The sequence below is a fragment of the Coregonus clupeaformis genome, chromosome 17 (genome assembly GCF_020615455.1).
Source record: "Coregonus clupeaformis isolate EN_2021a chromosome 17, ASM2061545v1, whole genome shotgun sequence".
Classification (NCBI taxonomy): domain Eukaryota; kingdom Metazoa; phylum Chordata; class Actinopteri; order Salmoniformes; family Salmonidae; genus Coregonus; species Coregonus clupeaformis.
In genome coordinates, this window is record NC_059208.1 from 68,240,823 (window position 1) to 68,265,279 (window position 24,457).

General features: G+C 40.6%; 1 long non-coding RNA gene across 1 annotated transcript; it reads left to right on the forward strand.

Annotated features, from left to right (window-relative positions):
* Positions 1-541: 541 nt before the first annotated feature.
* On the forward strand, positions 542-23,274 carry LOC123492937. Its single transcript, XR_006661937.1, has 3 exons — positions 542-1,023; positions 4,093-4,213; positions 23,194-23,274. It is a non-coding gene; the product is annotated as an uncharacterized LOC123492937 (long non-coding RNA).
* Positions 23,275-24,457: the final 1,183 nt, after the last annotated feature.

Below are 24,457 nucleotides of genomic sequence, written 5' to 3' on the forward strand. Positions count from 1 at the left end.
TGTCCAATGCAATGCTCTGGAAAAAAGCTTCTCCACGTCCCTGCATTATGCTAGTTGGTTTCACCACATTAGTTTTGAGCATATGAGACTACACCTATGTTTTATGCTACTGTCCTCGTGTTACCTGGACTGCAAAATAGTGAAAAATTATAATCACAAAAACATAAAAAAGAACACTGACAGGATATTCTGTATCTGTTCTGATATTCAATTATCTTCTGACATGTATTATTTCATGAACTTTTTAGACCATATATTAGATTGCAAAGCTTCTGTATCTTGAAAAAAATATATACACAGGCAGCAGTTGGGAGGAAAGGTACTTTGCATTTTTTTTTACCTCTTCATTGACACCTCTAAAAAGGAGGCATTGAAAGTTGCAGATTGATTCGTTACACGTTGCTAAGAAGTGACTACTTTGCATGGGAAGGGGAGGGGCGCCGAGTGCACAAATCCACTGTGACCGCAATAGTGCACTGCTCTCCATCCCTGCGCATTTCTTATAAATCCATTTCATTCAATATGTTATTAACATGTTAATAGAACAACTGATTCTGCCCGACTGCATTGAGAGAGAGTAGCTGTTTTGTCAATAACTCAAATAGCCAAGCTGTTGAAAGTATTCTACACCTAGGACATCAAGAGAATCCCAATTGACCGTGAAGTTGAGTTTTTCTTCTATTTTTTTAATGAGATGCTCAATTTTTTTATGAGATGCTTATTTTGTCTACTGTGTGGATGCATGTGTTACCTAATTCACTTTTGATGGTGCTAAGTAGGCTAGCCTATAACTTCGGTGGCATTGAAGCTGTTTTACGTTGCTCAGCAGTAGATCCGCACCGTTCCACCCACCACCCCATGCATCAGATATTTGGGAGATTTTCCATCACCACCATGGCTGCTGCTTCTTGCTAATGTACCAACTCAATCCACATTCTCGGGCGCACCGCTGCATCTTTGCGAGACGGATTAATTTCCCAACGCCCAGGCGGCCGGCAGACGAACCTTGTTTAACTGACCCTGGTGAGTTCTCGGAATTTGCACCATATGTTAGCCTCTCTATATGTTCATGCCACTCCGCACTTCATTCTATTTTTTGTTAGATATTTTTCTCAAGTCAAAAGGTAACAGATGATGAACCAATAGACTATCGTTAGCATTTTACCCACTCAAATAAATCCTTACCTCTCAGTGCGCGCGACATTCTTGAGACATTGCCAGCATGCTATCAAATTTATCATCTATGCAGAATGGTTGTCGGAGGGGGCTAATAATGTGGCAATATTTCCAAGTACCGCCCCAACATCTGTCTATCTATCCATTCCTCCATCTACCTCGGCATGCCTGTCGCGATTGATGTATTTTACGTCACTAATCTTCAATCAGAAAGTGCATCGTGGAAGTAGAGCTGGCAAGGACAGGCGAGGGTTTTATGCACTTTATGGACAGAGCACGGAGTTATAGAAGCTTTTTCATAGTGAAAGGCCTACTGAGTTTTTAAAGGTTGTAAGACTTCTCTAGCTGCGTTTACAATTGTAAGTGTTCATTTTCAACATTGGAATTGAATTGGTCTTGAAAAGTTTTGTCTCATGTCATTTCATATCTTTAAACTACATTATTTTACACATATATTACTGTTATTAATAATATTGTTGTTATTATTATTATTGTCATTATTATTATTATTATTATTAGTATTATTATTATTATTAGTATTATTATTATTATTATTATTATTATTATTATTATTACAGTGTAATTTAACATAGGATATCAATGAGATTTGTTAGGCTAAGTGACTTATAACAAAACCAGAAAAACGTTTTGGTCAACTTTGTCAAAAACAATGAGTAAATGTTTTGTGCTACATAATACAGATTGATACCTTATGGAATTCTATACATTAGATCCGATGTTGAACTTTGCGACCTTTTATCCTGCCATAGTTGTGCGCCCTTGTGCATCTTGTTTTGTCTTGTTGATTGGATCCTTTCTTTCTATAAGCCATTGCTGTCATATTTGGTGTAATTTAGGTATAGACCAGTTAACATAATTTAGAAATTAGGCTATTCAAATGATTCATCCAAAACTGTGTAGAATGGAGTGTATTACATTTATTGTAGGGCCTAAGTTGTTGCCTGTTATTCAGTAGTGAATGGTCTGATGATTACAGAAAACCAAAAAGCTGCTCAAGATAACTTTTACAACTGGTTCATAAAGGTTCATAGTGAATGAAAACACTTCTAGACCATGCTTTCCTCCCAATGCTCAATAAGGATTCAGTTAAACTTGAACTCAAAGGGATTGTCATTTGACATTCCTGATTAACTAGCACACAATATGCCTGCTAAAGAATTTGTTTAATTCAGAGTTCATAGTGTTTTTGTAATCTAAAATGCCCTGAGTGTAAAACATTTTCACTATGCATTGTGTTGTATTCACAATAAGATGTAGGAAATAAGGAAATATTTAGGTCCTCCTTGTTGTCTCATGCATGTTTTAAACCTTTGTATTTGCTAAATGAATTATTTTAGGCATAATGAACACTTTCATAATATACATGGTATTGAAAATGTGGTAAAATAGTTATGCGATAATGATCATATGGACTGAAATCTGACTTTGAGGTTATATTGTAGGCCTATATTTTGATTGAGGTGCTTTTTCATTTTTTTTTCTTATGGAATTTAGATACACATATTATGTGTTATGTGATATTATCCATATTTTTACACACCAAAGATCACATTGTGCTGTTTGCTTTCTTATCATTCCAAAGGAAGGCAGTCACATTGCAGACACATGCAGGCTCGCAAACACACACTGCCCTGCAAACACACACCTACGCGTGGTGTTATCAGTGTGTTGTGGCCCCATAAACTTACATCGTAACTATAATTGTTGCTGAATGTCCCTGATGACTCAACGCAAGCCCTATCACATAGGGTTAAACTGGAAAACAAGATGGTGGTTTCTCTGTACGTCCCCCATGCACAAGCATAACCTCTCGTAATTTGTGAGTCAATGTTAACAGCAGAGTATTTTCTTTAGTGTCCACCACTATTCACAATTTGCTGGTCTTTTATGTAATCATGAAAGGAAGAAACAGTGGTAAGGACTGCTGATACATTACTCCTAACACATTACAGTTTATTGACAGTGTGAATGTAATTATATATTGGGTATACCTTATTTTATGTATTTAAGATTCTTACAAAGAGGATTCCACAATTACATAGTCCCAAGGCCATGAAATCTACAGGACACAAAAAGCACAATTTGAAGCCAGCATTTTTATTAACTTTGAATAGAACTAAAAGCAGCCATGCTGATAGTACTTTACACCACACAATTCATGCTATCGTGAACCTTGGAAAGATCCTAATAACTGCATTTGTTGTGATTATAAGAGAGACATGGCAAAATGCAGAGTCGGACGGCACCATGGTATGACACGAGTGAGAGCATGGCTACCATTGTCAGTAACAACACAGAGTGTACACCGGGAGGCCAGACCATAACTCACTGGGCGTTGGATACACTTCCACTCTCCCTGGAATTTTCTAGGAATTGTGTTGCAATTCCCTGGAAGTGGGTGTCTGAGGAAAATTATGGTATATCCAGTGACAAAATTGAAGGGAAAATGGGGGAAAAATGTGAGATTTGTAGTGCTAGGTGCTAGCGCATTTGAAACGTTTTTTATCTTTTATTTCATTTTTTCTTCTTTTTAGTTTTTTTTCTCTCCTTCCTACAGCCAGTCATAATGAATCAGTGCATTATGGTCCAAAAAGCTTCCAAGCTACCCAATCCTAGGACGCCATCACAAATGTCCACACACATGTATGTCAAGATCTTACACATTCGCAAACAATAACATGGCATAGTCCCCCCTCCATGCATATCAAGTACCTTTTCATACTGACACAATGGCAATGTGATGATGAGTCTCCCTCGGTTTGTGTCACCGTCGTCTTCCTTTTTACCTACATTGAAAAACACTCCCCTCAGTACATGTGAACATGTTTGTGTAGTTGGCATGTACTGTATATTTGCATACATTATGTTCTTCTTTCTTGTTCTTTCTTTTTTTAGATTGGTTGACGTGAACACGCACTGATTGTATGGATGGTGTACAGTGATACCTGTGAGGATGGAACTACCATTTCACCCCTGCTTCTAAATATTACATTGGCTGAAGGCCCAGTGCTGGAAGGTGAGGGAACATTCTAAAAGTAGCGTACTGTTTACTCATACAAACAACCACATCCCAAACATTTATGTGATATACAGTAAACACTAACTGTACCTGTATATGGAAAAACCGTTTTACAGTTTTAATGATAAGGTAAAGATAATATATTTAGCCAGAGATAGATTACTCTTTACCCGAACTTTACCCCCCTTAATGTAAGCTGGAAATGGGTAAGATGGCAACAATGGAATATCCACGAAAAAAAAAAAGTTTGAACTGACTGTTATAGGCCTACAATTGGAGAAAATATGTTACATACATTAGCCAATGTATTTATTTTGTCACTGATTGACACTTGATTGACGCATTTAGTTTTTCTATTTTATTTTCCAATATAATAATTATAAAGTTTGGATACAAGGTTAGAGTACTATACAAGAGTACATAGCTATACTCTTGATTCCCCATTGAGACATGTTACATTGATTACTTACTGAATCAATCAGTAATCAAATGGTATAAGTACTATTTACAATTTAAGTACTATTAACTAAGTATAATATTATGGTGAAATGACTTTGTGGCTGAGGAAGAACTGTAAGCTTGTCAGCTCAAGATTGCAGTTCTTCCACGGGCACAAAGTATTTTCACCATAACATACTTCTACTAAACTTCAAATAAAATATAAATTCACTTATTAAGTTTCTTTTTGCTCTCATTGTCATTCAAGTAACAAGACATTTCTAATAGGAGAGATTTGTGGCTTACGATAAATGTCCTCTATATAGTACCTAATCTTCAATCAATGATGGGTCAAATGAAATCCCATGCATCCATTGACAGCATGAATATAAGAATATATGATAAAAAACAATAAAGAAGTGGGTCTTACTTTGACACAAGGTAGATCTCCCCATCTATCAGATAAGGGCATATAATTAAAATGTCACCTAGCCTAGAAGAACAAGAGCTTTGATAGAGCTTCATACCCACAACTCAATTACTTCTGTAGTTTTTCAACAAATGTTGATGAAGAAACGTATCTGAAGTAGAGACGTGAGAGATGACACACCATGCCGTAATTTTGACAACACAATTAAAGGTTCATAATCTCTCCCGGGGCCTTTTGATTACCTCAATTTGGACGCCCCAAGATGATGAAACGTCCTATGGACGTTATTTGAGGATGACAGATGCACAGCAAGTTCATTAAGAGCGATCCTACTACGTAGCTAAATTAAAATGGTGTTGAGAATGCTATGGATAAGTGGACATGTACATCTACAGATATCGATTCACTCATTATTAAATTGCTCTGCTATAGCCAAGGCCTAGCCCAGGGTTCTTCAATTCCGGTCCTGGAGGGCCGAAATACTTCTGTTTTTTATTTCTACCTGGTAGTTAATTGCACTCACCTGGTGTCCCAGGTCTGAATTAGCCCCTGATTAGAAGGAGAGGATGAAAAACAGAGATGTTTCGGCCCTCCAGGACCGGAATTGAAGAACCCTGACCTAGCCTTTTGGGGGCCCTAGGTGAGATTTGATTGGGGGACCCCCCCACCTCGCGGGTAAAACATTTAGGTGGTGCCCCTCTTGACGCCGGAGAGAAAAAATCTATGTTTTAAAGTACATTTCCTGCAATTCTACACGTTTTGCCATGGGATGTAGAGAAAATATTGCAGCTCTACAGCAAGTTTTCTGCAATTCTACACATATTGCTGTGGTGCAGATTTTTGTTGTTGTTGCAAGATTATAACTAATTTCATGCAATTCTACTCATTTTGCCATGGGGTGGAGAGAAAGATTTGCAGTAACAATAGCTGGGTAGACTAATTTACCATTCAAAAAAATAATTAGCTGACATGGGCTAATTCAGTGACTGTCAGTGACTAACAAAACAAGAGGAAAACTGCTGATGCACAAGCAAATTTTGAAATTGCACCTTGTGTATTCTACTATTCTAACGTTCAACAGTAAGTTGAGACCCCAACTGAGTTGTATTATCACCTTAGGCGATTGCCTATGTTGCTTATGCCTAGGGCCGGCCCTGGCTATAGCTATACTATTACAATTTAAGTGATCACAATTCCCCCCCCCCCCTTTTTCGATCTTGTCTCATCGCTGCAACTCCCCAAAGGGCTCGGGAGAGGCGAAGGTGGAGTCATGCGTCCTCCGAAACATGACCCGCCTAACCGCGCTTCTTAACACCCGCCAGCTTAACCCGGAAGCCAGCCACACCAAAAACCGTTCAACTGGGGTCAGCCACAAGGAGTCGCTAGGGCGCAATTAGCCAAGTAAAGCCCCTCCGGCCAAACCCTCCCCTAACCCGGACGACACTGGGCCAATTGTGCGCCGTCCTATGGGACTCCCAGCCACAGCCAGTTGTGACACAGCCCAGGAATGAACCCGGGTCTGTAGTAACGCCTCTAGCACTGCGATGCAGTGCCTTAGACCGCTGCGCCACTCGGGAGACCAAAAATAATGACTTTTATTAAAGAACTAAGATGATTAAAAACAATATTCCTTGTTCTTAAGATGTAAAGCTTAGACTGTGAAGGCTTATTGTTTGAAGGTAAAAATTCACACAGAGAGGACGCAAACAAAATCAAGTCTCTGGTGATTGCTTGTGTGTCTTCAAATTGTTGGGCTGATTATATTGATGTGTTGGTTAGTAATAATTACACCACAATAGTAAAACATTTACTGTGTCATTATTCCATGACAACTTCAAACATTTTAATGTTTCCCATGTTTTATGCTATAGTCCTAAGTTTAGATAGCTGTGTAGACTAACTTACCATTCAAAAACAATTTTTGCTGACATGGGCTAATTGAGTGACTCTCAGTGACTGACATAACAAGAGGAAAACGGCTGTTGCACAAGCACATTTCGAAATTGCACCTTGTGTATTCTACTATTCTAACGCTCAACAGTAAGTTGAGATCCCGATTGAGTTGTATTTATTTTTTTTGTCCTGGGGCCCCTAGCGATGCCTATGTCGCTTATAGCCAGGGCCGGCCCTGGCTATAGCTACTGTATACTATTACAATTTAAGTGATCACAAAAATAATTACTTTTAAAGAACTTTGACTTTAGATGATAGACTAAGATGATAAAAAACTATATTCCTTGTTGTTAAGATGTAAAGACTAATGTGAAGCCTAATTGTTTGAAGTAAAAAAATTATACAGAGAGAACACAAACAACATCGAGTCTCTGGTGATTGCTTGTGCGTCTTCAAATTGTTGGGCTAATTAAATTGATGTGTTGGTTAGTAATAATTACACCACAATAGTAAAACATTTACTGTGTCATTATTCCATGACAACAAACATTTTAATGTTTGCCATGTTTTATGCTATAGTCCTATTTACAGTTTGCATTTAGCTTTGTTGTAGGCCTAATTACCGCTTATTTTCTCCGAACCATTTTTCAACTTTGTTTGAGTTAATCATTGCGTGATTCCTCACTAAACTGATTTTGGGGAGATTCACGACATTTAATCAGTGGTGGAAAAATAGCCCAAATGTCATACTTGAGTAAATGTCACCCAGTAAAATGCTACTTGAGTAAAAGTCTGAAAGCATTTGGTTTTAAATATACTTAAGTACCAAACGTGGCACCCAATACGCAGAGGGGGCCTATATGCAGAGGGGGCCCCCAATAACCAGAGGGGGCTCCGATACCCAGAGAAGGCCCCAAATACCCAGAGGGGGCCCCTGATACCAAACCAAATTTCGCTTAAGGCCCCATACGGGCTAGAGGCGGCACTGCTGAAGAATATTGTTATTTTTTTTTGGTACATACGGGATCGTGAAATTATTTCAGTAACGATAGGTAAGATTAACAGAGTCTTAATGGCTGGGGCATGAATCACCTATACCAATGTGGGCCGCTTCCTAAACACAAACACACTCTCTCTCTCTCTCTCTCTCTCTCTCTCTCTCTCTCTCTCTCTCTCTCTCTCTCTCTCTCTCTCTCTCTCTCTCTCTCTCACTCACTCACTCACTCACTCACTCACTCACTCACTCACTCACTCACTCACTCACTCACTCACTCACTCACTCACTCACTCACTCACTCAAACAGTTGTGTCTCAGGACAGACCAGGGCTCTGGAACAACCTTCGGAAAACCTTTATAGCACCGCTATAAAGTGACATATTTCACATTTCAAAATACCAGCCATTGACATGCATACCCTTTGAAGAACCCTTTTTGGTTCCATGTAAAACTCTTTCCAGAGAAGGTTCTACATGGAACCCAAAAGGGTTGTTTGTACCTGGAACCAAAACGGTTCTACCTGGAACCAAAAGGGTTCTCTTATGGGAACAGCCGAAGAACCATTTTGGAACCCTTTTTTCTAAGAGTGTACTTCCCTCTCCTCCTCTGCTCCTATTGTTGTTTTTGACACACACACTCCACCGCCAATTAGCATTTTTCACCCATTAAGCAGAAAAGTCAAGCAGTGAATTGTTTGTCTTTGTCAGCTCAGCTAGACAGTACTGCATTTTCTCAAACAGACAAAACATCACTCTATCAGTAATATTGACAGTCTCGTGGCATAATGCTCCAAAAATGTTTATTGCTAATTAGTTTGTAAAGGAAATGTATATTGTAACGAAACAAGTGGAATTACACATCAGGCTTTCTTGCCATCCAGCATTTACTGCAATTTAAAAGCATACATAGAATTTATTTTACAGATCTAGTATGAACTGCGCGTTGCACTGAGCTTGCACTTCTTGCATAGTGGTTTCCAGTATGATTCGGCAAACCTTTTACTACTCCACTACGACAACCATGCAACTTGCCCAGCGGATTACACCGTATTTCGGCATTTTTGAAATGGTGAAATTATGCCATTGAGTGTAATTATATTTCCATATCAATTTCCTACCGTCCACTAGGGGCAACACAAGAGCCTATTACCAGAGAGGCTTGCGACGAGCTAGGGTGTTGGGATGGGATTGAGGATTGGTTTAAACCATTAGTTTCGGTTTCAAAAAATATGCCATAATTGTAAAGGTAACACACTCCATAATCTACCGACTACAGCACAGATGGCTCCACATGCAATAGTTAAAAGGGCTGGCCATGCCATATATCTGTTGCTTTAGTTATGGTGAGGTATATATTTGGAGATTGAACATGGCAGTGATAATGAATGGTCAGTCTTATAAGAATGAGAGACTCGTACCTGATAAAACATTTGAATCTGATGCAGTTGATAATCTTGATAATATTAATTTAATTGCTTTGGGATTCAGTTGAGCAATTATGTATCGCTACTTTTGATGTTCCAAATTGAGAAAATCCCCAAATAACCCTTAACAGATTATTGTCTTTTACGTAACTAAAATGGCTGTATTCTATATTGGTCGGCTCATGTAGTTTGAGGAACGTTTTCATGAATGGGAACCTCTTAATTAGGGCCTCTGTTTCCTCCCTAGTCATATTGAGGGATGGACCTCACAACGTTCATTAATGATAATCAGCAGGAGTGATCACATGGCTACAAACCCAGTCTCTGAGGACCTGACACTTGAAAATAAGCCTTAAATCAAACAGAGGGTTTCTTAATTGCAAAAATATACAAGCCACCTCACTAACAAGTTCATTGGGGGAAAAAAGGTTCCTCAAGGCCGATTCTCAAGGGTATGTTGGAGATCCTCTTTATCTTCAAACTATTTACTTTATCTTTTGTCATTGTGTTTTACAGTCACAGTTTAGGGTAAAATGTAGTTTGTAGTGTATAAGACCTCTTACGCCAAATATTATTTTAGAGGGGGAAAGCTGGGGCCTATTATGCAGGACAAAGCATAATATCCTAAAACTATTATTGGCCGAACTCCTGGTGGTAGCTTATGTATTATACTTCTTCAAGCTTCTGAATCATACTAGATTTATAACGTACAAAATCAATCAGTCTCTCATTGCTAAATTTCTCTCTCTCTCTCTCTCTCTCTCTCTCTCTCTCTCTCTCTCTCTCTCTCTCTCTCTCTCTCTCTCTCTCTCTCTCTCTCTCTCTCTCTCTCTCTCTCTCTCTCTCTCTCTCTCTCTCTCTCTCTCTCTCTCTCTCTCTCTCAGGTCAAATTATGAAGTAATATTTCTGTGCTCTCACATGCCCCTGTTAGACACACACACACACACACACCTGACCTAATTGCTCAATCTTACTAAACTAATTAATCACAGTAGCCTAATCACAGTGACAAGGTTAGGTGGGTGACATTCTCCAAAATCTCCCCTTTCCCCCCCTAAATCCCTTCTGCAACTATTTTTCGCTCTCCTCCTCCCTTAGATCTCTCTCTCTCTCTCTCTCTCTCTCTCTCTCTCTCTCTCTCTCTCTCTCTCTCTCTCTCTCTCTCTCTCTCTCTCTCTCTCTCTTTCTATTTCTTTCTACATTTCTTTTTTTTACTTTCACATTTTCATGATCTATCTTTCCAATGAAGGGCCACTTTTATCAAAGATAATTGAAAACATATCTACAGATGTTGGCTCTTAATCGACTCTACGGGGTTAACAATATTGCACTTTTCATGTAGCCTACTTTTGTCCAGCTAATAGCCTAACCACCGATCAAGCAACATTATGGACTAAACGTTCAAATTATTTTGCTGTGACAATATAGGTCAAATTAAGATCCTACATACACTACCAGTCAAAAGTTTGGACACACCTACTCAGTCAAGGGTTTTTCTTTATTTTTACTCTTTTTTACATTGTAGAATAATAGTGAAGACATCGAAACTATGAAATAACACATATAGAATCATGTAGTAACCAAAAAAACTGTTAAAGAAATCAAAATATTTTATATTTGAGTTTCTTCAAATAGCCACCCTTTTTGCCTTGATGACAGCTTTGCACACTCTTGACATTCTCTCAACCAGCTTCATGAGGTAGTCACCTGGAATGCATTTCAATTAACAGGTGTGCCTTGTTCAAAGTTAATTTGTGGAACTTAATGCATTTGAGCCAATCAGTTGTGTTGTGACAAGGTGGGGGGGGTAGGGGGTATACAGAAGATAGCCCTATTTGGTAAAAGACCAAGTCCATATTATGGCAAGAACAGCTCAAATAAGCAAAGAGAAACGACTGTCCATCATTACTTTAAGACATGAAGGTCAGTCAATACGGAACATTTCAAGAACTTTGAAAGTTTCTTCAAGTGCAGTCACGAAAACCATCAGGCGCTATGATGAAACTGGCTCTCATGAGGACTGCCACAGGAATGGAAGACCCAGAGTTACCTCTGCTACAGAGGATAAGTTCATTAGATTTACCAGCCTTAGAAATTGCAGCCCAAATAAATGCTTCACAGAGTTCAAGTAACAGACACATCTCAACATCAACTGTTTAGAGGAGACTGTGTGAATCAGGCCTTCATGGTCGAATTGCTGCAAAGAAACCACTACTAAAGGACACCAATAAGAAGAAGAGACCTGCTTGGGCCAAGAAACACAAGCAATGGACATTAGACCGGTGGAAATTTGTCCTTTGGCCTGGAGTCCAAATGTGAGATTTTTGGTTCCAACCGCCGTGTCTTTGTGAGACGCGGTGTGGTTGAACGGATGATCTCCGCATGTGTAGTTCCCACCGTAAAGCATGGAGGAGGAGGTGTTATGGTGTGGGAGTGCTTTGCTGGTGACACTGTCTGTGATTTATTTAGAATTCAAGGTACACTTAACCAGCATGGCTACCACAGCATTCTGCAGCGATACCCCATCCCATCTGGTTTGGGCTTAGTGGAACTATCATTTGTTTTTCAACAGGACAATAACCCAACACACCTCCAGGCTGTGTAAGGGCTATTTTACCAAGAATGAGAGTGATGGAGTGCTGCATCAGATGATCTGGCCTCCACAGTCACCCGACCTCAACCCAATTGAGATGGTTTGGAATGAGTTGGACCACAGAGTGAAGGAAAAGCAGCCAACAAGTGCTCAGCATATGTGGGAACTCCTTCAAGACTGTTGGAAAAGCATTCCAGGTGAAGCTGGTTGAGAGAATGCCAGGAGTGTGCAAAGCTGTCATCAAGGCAAAGGGTGGCTATTTGAAGAATATAAAATATAAAATATTTTGATTTGTTTAATACTTTTTTGGTTCTACATGATTCCATATGTGTTATTTAAAAGTTTTGATGTCTTCACTATTATTCTACAATGTAGAAAATAATAAAAATTAAGAAAAACCCTTGAATGAGTAGGTGTGTCCAAACATTTAACTGGTACTGTATATAGGCATTTTACTGTGCTGTACCTGTTTTTGGAAGCTTGTAAACTCACCCCACAGAGGTGAGACTGGGCATACTCTGTGTGTGTGTGTGTGTGTTTGTGTGTGTGTGTGTGTGCATGAATGTGTGGTGGGGGGGTTATGGGCGTGGTCAGACTGCTCCATTAATCAAAAATAATGACACCACGTCGTCCCTGATAGGACGGCTTCACGAGCATCAGGGAGGAGGTGGAGGGGGAGCCAACTTTATTAATCAAGCACTCTGATTAATTGTTATGAAGTGTCACCCATAAATTTCTCCTTTGGATTTAATAATCCTGGAGGAAGATTTAACAATCTCCGCTGCGATTTAGATTTTTATTGAGGGCTGTGCAAGGAGAGGGAGAGGGAGGCAGTGGTGACACAAATAGCTTCTCAGTGGACCGTTCTTCTCGGCTTGACAGTTATGAAATACAATTATCAGTGAGATCTGCTTAAGAATTCATCAGTGGCGGCCCTGTCTTTCCAAGGAGAGTGAAGGTGGGAAAACTACTACATACAAAGGAAGTCTTAACTGATAAGATGTTAAGATATCTCCTTCTCCCCAACCCCCACAGTCCTTAAACTATAATTTCAATATCTTCCAGGTTTTTTGTCTCTGGGCTTGTTAAGTTGCTGTTAAGGTATGTATATGTGGCTTTGAATGGATTCCCCTGCATTATATTAAAGCATAAATCATTCGGTAATCAGGTAAGATGGCGAATGACACGTCGAATGCAAATCACTGGGATGGGCATCATTTGTTTGAAATGTATTTCTTCTGCTTTCCATTAAGGTCAATAATAGTTGTTAATCTTGCCGTGCAAGGGAAATATACTGTCATCGAATTGCTCAATGCTCTGTCAGATCTCGTGGTGACATAATCATGAAACGCAAGTGCTTTCAATCAATTGCCATTTCGAAATAAATGTAATGATGCCACTATGTAGGTTGACAGTATGAATGCCATTATCACTCTGTTCATATTATTATACAGTATTGTTGTGGTTTGCATGTTTGGTATGCATACTTTGTGTACATACATTACCGGTGAAAAGTTTTAGAACACCTACTCATTCAAGGGGTTTTCTTTATTTGTACTATTTTCTACATTGTAGAATAATAGTGAAGACATCTAAACTATGACATAACACATATGGAATCATGTAGTAACCAAAAAAGTGTTAAACAAATCAAAATATGTTTTATATTTGAGCTTCTTCAAATAGCCACCCTTTGCCTTGATAATAATATAATAATATGCCATTTAGCAGACGCTTTTATCCAAAGCAACTTACAGTCATGCGTGCATACATTTTTTGTGTATGGGTGGTCCCGGGGATCGAACCCACTACCTTGGCATTACAAGCGCAGTGCTCTACCAGCTGAGCTACAGATGACAGCTTTGCACACTCTTGGCATTCTCTCAATATACAGAAGATAGCCCTATTTGGTAAAAGACCAAGTCCATATTATGGCAAGAACAGCTCAAATAAACAAAGAGAAACGACAGTCCATCATTACTTTAAGATATGAAGGTCAGTCAATATGGAACATTTCAAGAACTTTGAAAGTTTCTTCAAGTGCAGTCGCGAAAACCATCAGGCGCTATGATGAAACTGGCTCTCATGAGGACTGCCACAGGAATGGAAGACCCAGAGTTACCTCTGCTACAGAGGATAAGTTCATTAGAGTTACCAGCCTCAGAAATTGCAGCCCAAATAAATGCTTCACAGAGTTAAAGTAACAGACACATCTCAACATCAACTGTTCAGAGGAGAATGTGTGAATCAGGTCTTCATGGTCGAATTGCTGCAAAGAAACCACTACTAAAGGACACCAATAAGAATAAGAGACTTGCTTGGGCCAAGAAACACAAGCAATGGACATTAGACCGTTGGAAATGTGTCCTTTAGTCTGGAGTCCAAATTTGAGATTTTTGGTTCCAACCACTGTATGTTTGTGAGATGCGGTGTGGGTGAACGGATGATCTCCGCATGTGTATTTCCCACCATAAAGCATGGAGGAGGAGGTGTTATGGTGTTGGTGTGCTTAGCTGGTGACACTGTCTGTCATTTATTTAGAATTCAAAGCACACTTAACCAGCATGGCTACCACAGCATTCTGCAGCGATACGCCATCCCATCTGGTTTGGGCTTAGTGGGACTATAATTTGTTTTTCAACAGGACAATGACCCAACACACCTCCAGGCTGTGTAAGGGCTATTTTACCAAGAAGGATAGTGATGGAGTGCTGCATCAGATGACCTGGCCCCCACAATCCCCCGACCTCAACCAAATTGAGATGGTTTGGGATGAGTCGGAGTGAAGGAAAAGCAGCCAACAAGTGCTCAGCTTATGTGGGAACTCCTTCAAGACTGTTGGAAAAGCATTCCTCATGAAGCTGGTTGAGAGAATGCCAAGCGTGTGCAAAGCTGTCATCAAGGAAAAGGGTGGCTATTTGAAGAATCTCAAATATAAATTTGTAGAATTTTTTTTGGGTTACTACATGATTCCATATGTGTTATTTCATAGTGTTGATGTCTTCACTATTATTCTACATTGTAGAAAATAGTAAAAATAAAGAAAAACCCTTGAATGAGTAGGTGTTCTAAAACTTTTGACCGGTAGTGTAAATTTCAGGCTAAAAGAAGAAGAGCTGACACTCATTGATTACTGAGCAGTACATTCAGATTCAAAAGCACCACTGATCAATCTGATTAGGTTGTTATGAGCCAAGGACCTGCACATATAATGGTAATCCTGTAAAATTTGAATTTTGAGCACCCTGAGAATGAAGTTGCTACAAGCCTATTGCCCAGTGTAGCCAAAGCCTTATCTGTGTAGGATGGGGAGGAATACCTCACATGGGGAACCATGAGGTAAGAATGGTGAAGAACCTTAGCCCAACTCAAAGCATAGCTTAGCCAAAGCCATACCAAAGCCCATCAGCCATAGACTATCCCAGTCCAGCCGGGTTCCCCACTATACTGTACGTATATACTGTATCTTCCCAGTATATATCTATACATCATAGCCTTAGCCTAGCTAAATCAAATAACATCATATAGGCTACCCCATCTTAAACAGCAATAGTCCTACACCAGTCCTCAGCTCCATATCCATATATCTCCCCACTGCAATCTATACATCATAGCCTTCGCCTAGCTAAATCAAAAAAACATATCACCCATCTTAGTCCTACCTCAGCACACGCATGCATGTGCACGCACACACACACACACACACACACACACACACACACACACACACACACACACACACACACACACACACACACACACACACACACACCCACATTACCCCCTCCCCCTGTCTTGTCTGCCCCAATGGTCAAGGACACCCATATCAGCAGGCGTCAAGGGAGGCCCCATCCATCAGAGTGGAGTATGGGTAATGGTAACACCCCATGACAATGATCATCAGCACCGCAAACAATGGCCCATAAACATCCTCTGACAAGTGGTCAACACAGAGGAGGGAGGGAGTATGTGTGTCTGTGTGTTTTATAGAGAGAAAGAATGTATGTGTTTGTGTGTGAGAGAGTGCGTGAGTGTGTTGCTGTGTGTGTGTTTGAGAGAGAGTGACAGAGATGATGACCCATGGGGTGGCGCACAATTGGCCCAGCGTCGTCCAGGGTAGGGGAGGGAATGGCCGGCAGGGGATGTAGCTCAGTTGGTAGAGCATGGCGTTTGCAACGCCAGGGTTGTGGGTTCGATAAAATAATGTTTGCGCTAACTGTAAGTCGCTCTGGATAAGAGCATCTGCTAAATGACTAAAATGTAAATGTAAATGTAATGATAGTAGCCAAGCACAGACAGAGAGAAAGGGAAATACATATTGAGTTAGTCAGCCAGACAGTTAGATAGGGAGGGGGATGAATTAATTCCTAATCAACATACTTTCAGAACTGGGAAATCGCCACAACATCGAAGCACACAACAAAACAACAAGCTTTCTCTCAAAGCTCTCTGTCCTGTTCTCTTTCTTCGGGTATTATTCAGGAGGATCCAGGACCCCACTCTTACTTTAAAAAAAAATAAGAATTCCAGTTTAAGCACGTTGTTCGCTATATCTCCCATCAGCAAATGATGCCCAATTAGGAGAAAGCTGAGTATTTCAAAGTAAGAAGGAAGTGAGTTTTTATTCGCAGAGTAGAGCTGTTGTTATTTCCCAGTCACATTTTTGTCAGCTATTTCTAAGTATGTGTGTCTGTGTGTTTTATAGAGAGAAAGAATGTATGTGTTTGTGTGTGTGTGTGAGAGAGAGAGTGCGTGAGTGTGTTGCTGTGTGTGTGTTTGAGAGAGAGTGACAGAGATGATAGTGAGTAGCCAAGCACATACAGAGAGAAAGGGAAATAAATATTGAGGTAGTCAGCCAGACAGTTGGATAGGGAGGGGGATGAATTAATTCCTAATCAACATACTTTCTGAACTGGGAAATCGCCACAACATCGAAGCACACAACAAAACAAACAAGCTTTCTCTCAAAGTTCTCTGTCCTGTTTTCTTTCTTTGGGTATTATTCAGGAGGATCCAGGACCCCACTCTTACTTCTCAAAAAATAAGAATTCCAGTTTAAGCACGTTGTTCGCTATATCTCCCATCAGCAAATGATGCCCAATTAGGAGAAAGCTGAGTATTTCAAAGTAAGAAGGAAGTGTGTTTTTATTCACAGAGCAGAGCTGTTGTTATTTTTCCCAGTCACATTTTTGTCAGCTATTTCCCCCACCCCCATCAATTTAATTAGCCAACATTTGTCTCGGCTTTCCCCTGCTCTCTGTTTATCCAAAACATCAGGAGTGACACTGGCCAATTAGTACAGTGAAATTGTTTATCCCTCTGCTGCGCCCTGCACTGGAATATTTGCTCTTAACACAAGGGCTACACAAAAATTAAAAATTTAAACAATCAAATTAAACACAGGGAGTTGTAATTTTGTCTTTTTTTTTTTAGCTGAATACAAGCTTGACTGTGGATGCTTTACATTGTGTTGAACATTGATGAACAAGTCCTCTTTACCTTTCATTGTGATTCTGTATGTTGTCTGTATGTTGCAAACCGCCAAAGTTGACCATAGGTTTGCTCGTTTAATGGCTATATATATAGGAATCCAAGAAAGAAATTCAAGAAGAGGATTCAATAATTGGCTTGAATGTGCTACTAATGGAATACAAATAAATGAAACAGTTTTAGATCAATTTCGGTTTTTGTCCTTTTTCTGTTTTTCTTCTCATACACTTCTATCTTAAGACAAAGGTAAAAGCTGAAAACGACCATGATTAATAGTCTTCAAATTAAGACAGCCATTAAGAATGTCTTCAAAACGTCTTTGGATGCTGTTGTTAAGCACAGATGACATCTTCCGAATTTTGCTAGTGGCTACATGATTGATGTGCTGAATGCCGTTTTAATGCTTTGAAGGCTGGAGGTTTTGTGGTATAAGATTGTGAAGTTCCAGCATATGCTTAGCGAGATAAGTCCTTTGACACGCAGACATCACAGCGAGGGAATCTATTGGAGTTGCTTCCTCGAGTGTCCACGCCGAGTGCTTTTCAAGAACGTTTACTGACTGTCAAGGCCGCGTGCCATTTCTAAACTGATACGTACACACATGCACATCTTGTTCACAGACAGAAAGAGAGACAGGCGGAGACAGCTGTCATATAAAATAGAACACAAACATGTATAAAAAATATATATTCAATTGAAAAAAATCTGAAAAGAAAGTACTGAAAGGGCTGCTCCATTCAATCAATCAATCAATTAATCAATCAAAGCTGGTTACTAGACTAACTAAAGATAATCCCTCTTCTGCTACATGAACACATTTAGATTGATTTAATCAATTTAACAATGTTTACTGTGATCAAATCAAACTTGCTTCACTAGTTATGTTTCAAAATATTCCTTGTTGCACTAGAAGTACTGTATCTTGTTTTTGTCCATATAGGCATTTTGACTGAACAGGCTCCCTGCTTGGCTCTCTGATTTGAATGGAAATAATACAGCAACTAAATCATAGAAGCTAGAACCTTCTGTGCAAGTTTGTCACTGTACGACCAACCAAGTGCAAATAGTCCGGGTAGCCATGATTAGCTGTTCAGGAGTCTTATGGCTTGGGGGTAGAAGCTGTTGAGAAGTCTTTTGGACCTAGACTTGGCACTCCGGTACCGCTTGCCATGCGGTAGCAGAGAGAACAGTCTATGACTAGGGTGGCTGGAGTCTTTGACAATTTTGAGGGCCTCTGACAACGCCTGGTATAGAGGTCCTGGATGGCAGGAAGCTTGGCACCAGTGATGTACTGGGCCGTACGCACTACCCTCTGTAGTGCCTTGCGGTCGGAGGCCGAACAGTTGCCATAACAGGCGGTGATGCAACCAGTCAGGATGCTCTCGATGATGCAGCTGTATAATTTTTTGAGGATCTGAGGACCCATGCCAAATATTTTCAGTCTCCTGAGGGGGAATAGGCTTTGTCGTGCCCTCTTCACGACTGTCTTGGTGTGTTTGGACCATGATAGTTCATTGGTGATGTGGACACCAATTTGAAGCTCTCAACCTGTTCCACTACAGCCCCGTCGATGAGAATGGGGGCGTGCTCAGTCCTCTTTTTTTTCCTGTAGTCCACAATAATCTCCTTTGTCTTGGTCACGTTGAGGGAGAGGTTGTTATCCTAGCACCACACGGCCAGGTCTCTGACCTCCTCCCTATAGGCTGTCTCATCGTTGTCGGTGATCAGGCCTACCACTGTTGTGTCGTCGGCAAACTTAATGATGGTGTTGGAGTCGTGCCTAGCCATGCAGTCATGGGTGAACAGGGAGTACAGGAGGGGACTGAGCACGCACCCCTTAGGGGCCCCCGTGTTGAGGATCAGTATGGCAGATGTGTTGTTACCTACCCTTACCACCTGGGGGCGGCCCGTCAGGAAGTCCAGGATCCAGTTGCAGAGGGAGGTGTTTAGTCCCAGGATCCTTAGCTTAGTGATGAGCTTTGAGGGCACTATGATGTTGAATGCTGAGCTGTAGTCAATGAATAGCATTCTCACATAGGTGTTCCTCTTGTCCAGGTGGGAAAGGGCAGTGTGGAGTGCAATAGAGATTGCATCATCTGTGGATCTGTTGGGGCGGTATGCAAATTGGAGTGGGTCTAGGGTTTCTGGGATAATGGTGTTGATGTGAGCCATGACCAGCCTTTCAAAGCACTTCATGGCTACAGACGTCAGTGCTATGGGTCGGTAGTCATTTAGGCAGGTTATCTTAGTGTCCTTGGGCACGGGGACTATGATGTTCTGCTTGAAACATGTTGGTATTACAGACTCAGTCAGGGACATGTTGAAAATATCAGTGAAGACACTTGCCAGTTGGTCAGCACATGCTCAGAGTACACGTCCTGGTAATCCGTCTGGCCCTGCGACCTTGTGAATGTTGACCTGCTTAAAAGTCTTACTCACATCGGCTATGGAGAGCGTGATCACATTGTCATCCGGAACAACTGGTGCTCTCATGCATGCTTCTGTGTTGCTTGCCTCGAAGCGAGCATAGAAGTGGTTTAGTTCATCTGGTAGGCTTGTGTCACTGGGCAGCTCGCGGCTGTGCTTCCCTTTGTAGTCTGTAATAGTTTTCAAGCCTTGCCACATCTGACGAGCGTAGAGCCGGTGTAGTATGATTCAATCTTAGTCCTGTATTGACTCTTTGCCTGTTTGATGGTTCGTCGGAGGGCATAGTGGGATTTCTTATAAGCGTCCGGGTTAGAGTCCCGCTCCTTGAAAGCGATAACTCTACCCTTTAGCTCAGTGCGGATGTTTCCTGTAATCCATGGCTTCTGGTTGGGGTATGTACGTACGGTCACTGTGGGGACGACATCATCGATGCACTTATTGATGAAGCCATTGACTGATGTGGTGTACTCCTCAATGCTATCTGAAGAATCCCGGAACATGTTCCAGTCTGTGCTAGCAAAACAGTCCTGTAGCTTAGCATCTGCGTCATCTGACCACTTTTTTATTAACCGAGTCACTGGTGCTTCCTGATTTAGTTTTTGCTTATAAGCAGGAATCAGGAGGATAGAGTTATGGTCAGATTTGCAAAATGGAGGGCGAGGGAGAGCTTTGTATGCTTCTCTGTGTGTGGAGTAAAGGTGGTCTAGAGTTTTTTTTTCCTCTGGTTGCACATTTAACATGCTGGTAGAAATGAGGTAGAACGGATTTAAGTTTCCCTGCATTAAAGTCCCCGGCCACTAGGAGCGCTGCCTCCGGATGAACGTTTTCCTGTTCACTTATGGCCTTATACAGCTCATCATTGCAATCTTAATGCCAGCATTGGTTTGCAGTGGTAAATAGACAGCTATGAAAAATATAGATGAAGACTCTCTTGGTAAATAGTGTGGTCTACAGCTTATCATAAGATACTCTACCTCAGGCGAGCAAAACCTCAAGACTTCCTTATTATTTGATTTTGTGCACCAGCTGTTGTTTACAAATATACACAGACATACACCCCTTGTCTCACCGGAGTCAGCCGTTCTATCCTGCCGATGTAGCGTATAGCCCACTAGCTGTATGTTGTCCATGTTGTCGTTCAGCCACGACTCTGTGAAACATAAGATATTACAGTTTTTAATGTCCCGTTGGTAGGATAACCGTAATCTTAGGTCATCCAATTTATTCTCAAATGATTGAACATTGGCTAATAGGATTGATGGGAGAGGCAGTTTACTCGCTCGCCGTCGGCTCCTTACAAGGCAACCCGACCTACGTCCACGATATCTCCGTCTCTTTCTCATGCGAATGACGGGGATTTGGGCCTTGATGTAAACCACTGTACACGATAACACACATACACACACACACACACACACACACACACACACATACACACACACACACAAACAAACAAACAAACACACACACTCACAGCCATCTGATTGTGTTGTGTCTATGTCTCCTCCTCTGTGGTGGATAGGGGATGGGGAATGAAGGTGGGACTCTGGGCTGTGCTATGAGAAAGGTCATGTGACATGACAAGGGCAAGACAAAAAACGTGACAGATCCAAAAAGAACAGACATAAAGAGATTGTAACCATAGAAATCTAATCTAATAATTCCAATTATATGGTTGTAACATGCTAGGAATATCACATTCTCCATAAAACTATGTTAATAATATTAAATAAATTAATAAATGTACTATACAAAAAATTGCACATTTCTCCCCTTGCAATTCCCTGTCAGCCATTTTGTTTTATTTTAGTGTACGTTTGAACAATGACAACGAGTGGTGAATGCTTAGAACCAAAAAGATACAAAAGCTCAGAACAAGAACAGCATGCGACTGCATTGTCTTTAATATTGGCAGAGAACTACCACCTCTTGGCGACAGGAGGCACCTCCATCGAGCTTTGGAGGCCCCATGGCTTTTAGCTCGGTGCACAACATAACAATCACAGCGACTCATGTCACGCTAAGGGGCCAATCCAGGGCGCTCACAGTCAACAGGAATAATGTAAGTGTTTATAAAAGGCACAGTGTCTTTATTTGTGTGATATTTTTCTCAAAACATAAATAATATTTTTGGCTAGGTGAAGGAGCTCAATAGAAAGAATTATGGAATATATGGGGGGAAATACCATGACAACAGTTGTAGTGTTTTCTGTGGGTAAATCAATGAATTCAGTCTGCTATCTTTCAACTCAATTGAAGCCCACTGACCTAAAGCCTAGGTATTAGCTTGAGTAGCTACGCAAGTCCTAAGGTCTCAGGCAAGGTTACTCATCATGCAAGCCACTGAACCAGCTCCGTTACACCTGTGACAGCAAATTGAAGTTGAAGTTAAACATAAATAACCCTATCGCCTTTGACATTAATTCTGGACACAATTGAAAACCACTGGCTAATGCAATCTCGGCAAAGAAATTGAAGGCAGGTGGTGGTTGGCCTTTGACATGCATACACACACAAACAAACACACAAAACGAAGGGTTAAGCATTTGACTGCCTCACTCCGGTCCGAGACTCGTTCCACCGCAGTAGATGGGAGTGTTAACTGACACAAGAAAAAAAAATGTCAGAGGGTGAAAAATATAGGTGCCAGAAAATCGTAATCCTCATCCTGCTCTCTGACATTCTGTAGGGCTTGACCTTACCAGACTTCTGGCTGGTCAGAGATAGTGTGGAGGGAAAGCATGAAAAATGTATGCACTCACTAACTGTAAGTCGCTCTGGATAAGAGTGTCTGCTAAATGACTAAAATGTAAAAATGTAAAAAGCAGCCTAATCAGGCAGAAGGTAGGTCTGGGAGGCCTTACAGGCAGAAGGTAGGTCTGGCAGGCCTTAGCCTGCATCAGCCTGGGGAGTATATGACTCATTTCAGGAAACTAGGTGTATGTCGCACGTCAATACTTCACAGAAGAGGCATTTGAACGTTTTTTGTATTTTTTTTAATCGAAGGCAGAAATTCCTTCTGGAACATGTGAACTTTAATGTTCCTAAATAACAAAATTGTATGCCAAATAATAAATTGTTAAATTACGAGCCTAGTTGGTTTAGCCATGGAAAAAGACAAGAACCTTCCCGCTAGCCATGATTGGATGAGATAATGTATGGGCTGGACATGCCGAGAGATTAGTTTGGATTGGTCTGCCATGTAGCACGCTTCTGTCTATAACATGACATATATAACATGCTTAGTATGTGTAGGTAATCATTTTTAACTCTGCTTTTTTGAAAGATATCACAAAGAACTGCAAAAAATCCTGTGTCTGGATTACATCTTCAAACTAAGGGCAACCATGGCATCCGTGACAGAGAGGGAGAAGCGTTCATCCATGTATACGGGTAAGAGAGTCTAGATAGCTACATTCTCAGATATTATAAATTTCAAATTTTGTCAGAAAGTCATTTTGATTGCAAGTTAAATTGTACTGTTAGCTAGCTAGCTAACGTTAGCTGGCTGGCTGGCTCGCTAGCTAACGATACGTGTATGATCTGTGTAGTAATATTATTCGTATCTCAGAACCATTTGCATTGCTAGTTATAGCCTAATGTTAGCTAGCTAGCTAACATGGAACCTAGTTGGTTAGCTTTAGCTACCTGTACATTCATGCAGGGTAGTAACGTTATGAGTTGGGATTATGGTTAATTGTTCAGCTATCTAGCTAGCTACATGTCTAAACAAAAGACTATGCAAGTAACCATTTCACTGTACCGTTTACACCATTGTATCCTGTGCATGTGACAAATAAACTTTGATTTTATTTGATATAGTGTGTGTTTCCCAGAGACGGTAATGTGAAGAACAACATGACCTGCACCAAAGTCAAATTAGGATATAACGTTAGGCCAATGAGACAGTGTCCAAGTTCTAAAATTCTCCGGTAAAATGCCCTGCTTTTATTTTGTCACACTCTGTAATTAGCTCGCCATTAACTTGTAAATAATGAACCTGTTGTGAGTTTATTTTCCTGTAATAAATTAGCTAAAGTTAAGACGTTGTCAGCTATATGATATGGTCATTATGTGAATTGGCTAGCCAGCTAACCTAACGTTAGCTAGCTAGCTAACAAGCTAGAAACTAACCAAAGCAATGTTTAGAAAGTAGCTTTTAGTTGCCTGGTTCGCTAGATTGACATATACTAAATTCATTTTTAAACAGATGGGTTTATTGGTGTTAAAATACACCAGTTATGCTATTTTGGACCACCAGGCTGCTGATGTCATGCAGCCTGTCGTTTTTGTGTTCATATTTTTTCATAACGACAACAACAAGTTTGATGTCGGACGACAATAGAATGATGTCACTGCAACAACTGTACACAGACATGTCAATGGATTTAGTATAAACCAGTCTTTAGTCTTGAAATCTTTGGTTGTTTAGGACACTACCGTAATCACTCTGTTTAGCACATGGCCTCACGTGAATCCTTAAAGAGATGGGTGTGAACGATGCTGAATGGGTGTAGACAAAGAAGAGCTCTCCAGTAGGTGTACCAAAA